Source organism: Saccostrea cucullata, unplaced genomic scaffold (assembly GCF_032062105.1).
Source record: "Saccostrea cucullata isolate Sc308-1 unplaced genomic scaffold, CSIRO_AGI_Scuc_v1 ctg4435, whole genome shotgun sequence".
NCBI lineage: Eukaryota > Metazoa > Mollusca > Bivalvia > Ostreida > Ostreidae > Saccostrea > Saccostrea cuccullata.
In genome coordinates, this window is record NW_026931066.1 from 40,185 (window position 1) to 46,280 (window position 6,096).

Consider the following 6,096-nt stretch of genomic DNA (forward strand, 5'->3'; position numbering starts at 1 on the left):
AGAGACATGTACCAAGGAACAACAAGACATGATTGTTGCAGCATATCTTGAACAACCTGGCATAAGGTATTTGTCACTATACTCAGGTCTAAAAAGTACAAATGTATTCACATATTTTTAGGTCACCTGAGTAAACTCGAGTTCAGGGTTTTGGTGCTAGGGCGGGGCTCTAATGAAAGATTATAAAGTAAAAAATGCATGAATTCCTCGAAAACCTTTTCCTTTGCTCCTGGTTATTATGTCAGTGTTCTAATTAAGTACATATTAATGATGATGAAAGGTGCCTTTTCCAAAATGGTTAGTTTCAGATCCCCTGGGTCAGGGTACTTGGGATTGGGGTGGAATCACATAGTCTATAAATAAATTAATGCTTTGAAATTTTCTTTTTGGTAATAATCAACCGTTTATGTTGAAATAAATTTTATGATAAAATTTCCAGAATTTTGAAATATGTGCCCCCAGGGTCAGTGGTTCCTGTAGGGTAGTCTGTGCACAACTGGTTAAAAAGTGGAAATACATGTTCTCTTTGTTACTATGATCTAACTCTGGGTATTAAGTAACTAAAGTAAGCAAGCTAAGTGTATTTTAAATTCTTGGCCATAACATAATAACTAATAATTGTAAACGTAAGATCTAAAGATCTCAAAATTCAATCTCTGTGACTTTGACACAGTTATTTCACTGCCTCTGGTGATAGTAAAGCAGCCTTTTTATTTAGAATATATCTTCATAAAAGTTATTATTTTATATTTCAAAAGCTTATCATGATATCTATAGTTCAAATTAGCCTATGTTAGAGTTGGGATATAGTCCTTTAGACCTTTCAGTCACAAACAATTTTTGTCTATCTAAATGTTTCCATTATAGAATTGTGATTTAAAACAAGAGGCCCGTGGGTCTTACGGGTCACCTGAGTATCATGTAACAACTGTCCAACAATTGAATTGGTTCATGTTTTAAATCAAAGGCCATTAAATTCAAAATTTTGAAAGAGGCACAATTGCTTATCATAACTAATACATTTAGCTTGCTTACTTTAGTTACTTAATCAGGTTGGGGGGAAAAGTAAATTCCGCTATAATAGTGGTATCTCACTATTATTGTGAAATTACGCTATATTTCCTGCCGTGGATACCCTCAATTTCATCCGATGGCAAGTAAGGCGTTTGAACCGCAAGTCATTGTGAGTATTAAGATGAACAAAAACTGTCATGCTTGCACGTTTTGAATTTTAATAAATTTTCTACCGTTGCGTTTAATTATGCGAGCACTCTTTTTTTAACGGAAGTTGCATTTTTAACATAGCAACCGATGATTTCGGGGATATCTAAGCCTGTTTGAATATCACTTATTGCTCATTAATGTGCACAAATTGATGCTTGTTGCGATTGTCAACTTAAACTGTAAAGGGTTTATTTAATTAAACAAGAAAAAGATTATTTGTGTCTGCATGGTTACGGGTATGGAGGCTCGTTATGGTAAACGGGAAGACACATTATGGCAAACATAAAAAAGAGTATAATGATAAACTCGATTTCTATCCTCTTTACAAAATAAATTTATAATAAATAATCAAAAAAATTACTTATATAAAAACGATCCTAGAAAATATATCGAATTTTTAATTTCGGCCGGTTAATCGTTTGTTTCAGAAAAAAAGACTTAATTTATTTTGGTGTCGGGAATATTTGACAAGAGTGCCTGTAACACGTTCAAATAGTTATGATTTAAGAATCTTTTTAACTGCATACAAATGTATCTTATTTAACTTTATGTTTATGCGCTTAGGCAAGAATGATTTAACTTTAAAATCTGAGAGAAATAGCTGTAGTTTTTTTCTTGTTATTTGAAAAATATTTATACCTAATTATATTCTAGGAAATGAAAGTATGTAGCAAAAAATCACACTAAAGTATTATTTTTTTCAGGCTTTTAAATTTATGCCATTGTATTATTGTTTAAACCACTACGTACCTTTAAATAACCAATCACCACTGCTCAATATTCAGCACAAGAAATGTCTAAAACATTTTTGACTCAATTTAAATACTTCTTCCAGATCTTGAATTGATTTAAAAGCATCAAATCGGCCACATTTTAAAACAATTTAAATATAATTAGCATTTGACAAGTACTTTCACAATTTTGAAAGCATATCCATGCAATGGAAGTACAAGATATTCAAAGTCAAACTAGAATCTTGAGAAGGGTATATTTTCATTTTCAATCAAATCTTTTATCACTGACTTCATATGCGTGAGAACCCGGGGGGGGGGGGGGGGGGGCGTTGCCCAACACTTTTTTTGCAAACAGGTACATTTTGTTTGTATCTAAACTTGGAGTTTACCTTTTTGTTGGTTTAGCCCCCCCAACTTTGAATTAGCCCCCTACTTTCAATTTCCTTCAGACTCCTATGGATTTATTACATCGATGAATCCATCTGATGAGCAAATGCACTTAAATATCTATGTACGTACTTACTGGAGTATTTAAAAAAATATTTATTTACATTGCTTTGAAGACAGTCTGAAATAAAAAAATGACCGAACCACGTGCACCCTGGATCTTGATCACATAAAAATTCCTATGGTTTATGCAGAATAGGGTATGCTGCAAGGCGCTGTGCAAAATGTGGAAACAAAATTATCCTCGTTTCATTCGCAGCATTCACAGCTGTAACATATTCAAAACTTTTTTTTATGAGTTGAACTTTTTAAAAAAAATTTTTATTAACCATGCACTTTATGTACCAGTCGTTATGATGTGACCGGGAAGTCATAATTTCTTTTTATATCTACATGTATATATATAGTACCTATTAAAAAGTCTTTTTATTTAGTCAAAAATTATTAAATATCTTGATGAGAAATGACAATGAAATTGAAACATTATAACAATACTATTTTAAATGTGTTTATTAAGCATTAAAAGAATTACTTATGATTTTCTAATTTGTTATCAGTAAATAATTATTATACTGAATTATAACAAAAATAAATTCCTATTTCTATGTTCATTATATTTAGAACATAATGGATGCACAAAAAGATCGGCCGCTGCGATAATAATGGGTCTTTCTGTTTACCATAAACGGGCTCCATAATCTTAGACTTGATGAGACACAAATAATATTTTTCTTTTTTAATTAAATAAACCCTTTACAATTAAGTTGACAATTGCAACAAGCATCAATTGTGCACATTAATGAACAATAAGTGATATTCAGAAACAGGCTTAAAAATCCCCGCAATCATCGGTTGCTGTGTTAAAAATGCAACTTCTGTTAAAAAAAGGGTGTCGTACATCATTAAACGCAACGGTAGAAAATTTATTAAAATTCAAAACATGCAAGCATGACAGTTTTTGTTCATCTTAATACCCACAATGACTTGCGGTTCAAACGCCTTACATGGCATCGGATGAAATTGAGGGTATCCACGGCAGGAAATATAGTGTAATTTCACTATAATAGTGAGATACCACTATTATAGAAGAATTTACGTTTCCCCCAACCTGTTAATACCCAGAGTTAGATCATAGTAACAAAGAAAAATATCTCCCACTTTTTAACCAGTTGTGCACAGACTACCTGACAGGAACCACTGACCCTGGGGGCACATATTTCAAAATTCTGGAAATTTTATCATAAAATTTATATCAACATAAACGGTTGATTATTACCAAAAAGAAAATTTCAAAGCATTAATTTATTTATAGACTATGTGATTCCACCTCAATCCCAAGTACCTGTAACCCAGGGGATCTGAAACTAACCATTTTGGAAAAGGCACCTTTCATCATCATTAATATGTTCTTAATTAGAATACTGACATAATAACCAGGAGCAAAGGAAAAGGTTTTCGAGGAATTCATGCATTTTTTACTTTATAATCTTTCATTAGAGCCCCTCCCCTTAGCACCAAAACCCTGAACTTGAGTTTACTCAGGTGACCTAAAAATATGTGAAATACATTTGTACTCTTTAGACCTGAGTATAGTGACAAATACCTTATGCCAGGTTGTTCAAGATATGCTGCAACAATCATGTCTAGTTGTTCCTTGGTACATGTCTCTGTGCTTTAACAGATTCCTCTTCAAGTGATCCATCAGTTTTCACCTCCAGACTGCTCTCTGTAATATTGAACTTAAGAATTTAGCTTACAAGTTGTGTATTGTTAGAGTTTTCTAACAATTTTGAGTGAAAGTAACAAATACCTGTTCTAGGCTGTTCAAGATATGCTGTAACAAGGTGTTCATTGTTTTGTGAAACATATTTATGACTGCTTTACAGCATCCTCTTCAAATGATCTATCAGTTTCCACCTCTAGACTGTTCTCTGTAATATTGACTTTGGTCATGGTAAAAATTAAATATATGCAAAGCTTTGATATAATTGTTAAGATTAAAGAGTCCAAAGAAGAAGGTATGGTTTCCATTCAAATTTTGCCCTGTGATTTTCTAAAAAATGAAACTGGTGTAAAAGTTGAAAACTCATGCTTTTTAAATAATTTAAATTCAATGCAGAAAAATCATACAAGTCATTTTTCTCACATGTGATTTAAATGCTAATTATGATGCTATAAAACATGTGCATTTTCCCGTATTTTCTTAAAAAGTTGCAGAAAGCACCAATTTTCAATGGAATTTTCTTTCAGATAACATTGTTCACAGGCATCGCCCACAAAGATATTGAGATATGTGATTTGTTATTAAATTTTGCACAAAATATCAAAAAATTAACGTGGGCGACGGCTGTGGACATTGTTTTCTACAGGAAAATCCCATTTGAGGTTCGATTTTGAGGCTTTTTCAGTTGAATATAGAGAAATGCTTCAATGATGATATTAGAAATGGTAAACCTTCATGCCATATTTTTTCCTGATCTATCAAAGTCATAAACTTAACTTATATTTAAGCCAGTTTCAAAACTTTTTGATGTCATTACATTTATAGGGCGCAATAAAGCTAAAACCATACCTTCTCCTTAATTAAAATATTCATACAAATTACTTACATGTAGTCTTTTGATAAATCAGGATGATATTTGATTTAGGGTTAATCTGGTACTGAAGTTTGATCTTGTGATGATTGACATTTTAACTGTGCCTACAGAAAAACTCAAAAATGTCAGTTCAATAACATTTTGTTCATTATGTCTGTAACATATTTTATTACACAAGTCACAAGTATTCTATGAATTAACAAAGTTAACTATAATTTAACTTAATTTAGTCTGAATGCTAATGGTTTTGCTATGCATTCAATAATTAACACAATTGCTATAGCATGTATAGTACATTATGATAATATAATACATGATTGTATTATTTTCATATATCAATATATACAACTGTAACAGGTGGTGAAAAAAGAAGTCTCAACTAAGACTCGAACCCAGGGCCTCTGGCGTACAGTGCCAGCACACTAACCCTATGAACTGACTGAGACCCAATATTTAGACTGACTTTCACACACTTGTTCACCCGGTACATCTGCAACAAATATTTCCCTCTTTTCTAGCATTTTCTTACCTGTTTGCATGTATCATATTAATTTTTTAATCTTTGAGAAGCTATCAGTGCAGTATAATGGAGTACCATCTGCTTATTACTAGCAAATACCTGTAAGTATAGAATACACATGTACAATATTTACTAAATATTTTAAAACATAGGCCTTAAATAAATATTTGTTTGTTGGCAGTTGCCTACTGTCCCATAGAAAACGCACCTGACACAATTAATTTTTTCTAGCCATTTGTAATAATTTTTTTCTCAATATTTTAGGACATTAAAACTATATTTTATTTTTGACTTTGTTCAATTGTTGTTTACCAATTCAAACAGCTGTGATTTTGACAAGAGATGAAGAGTGGAGCTTATTCATATTTAGTGGGGGACAGTCTATGAAAAGCTCTATTATTTGTTATCTGAAATTAAAAATCTGAAAACATTTTATTTTTTAAGGACACACGAGACCTTCCTCAATTACAGATAAATTTCCATAAAACTTCATGCTTGAACTATTTGCATATAAACCTGTTCATGCCCAAAAAATTGGGGATGTCACCAGGCTATTTATAGAGTTAGAATAAAT

General features: G+C 31.8%; 1 long non-coding RNA gene across 1 annotated transcript; it reads right to left on the reverse strand.

Annotated features, from left to right (window-relative positions):
* Positions 1-4,225: 4,225 nt before the first annotated feature.
* Positions 4,226-5,908, reverse strand: LOC134231258 (uncharacterized). Its single transcript, XR_009984530.1, has 3 exons — positions 5,532-5,908; positions 5,015-5,106; positions 4,226-4,336 (listed from the first exon to the last, which is right to left on the reverse strand). It is a non-coding gene; the product is annotated as an uncharacterized LOC134231258 (long non-coding RNA).
* Between the last annotated feature and the right edge of the window lie 188 nt (positions 5,909-6,096).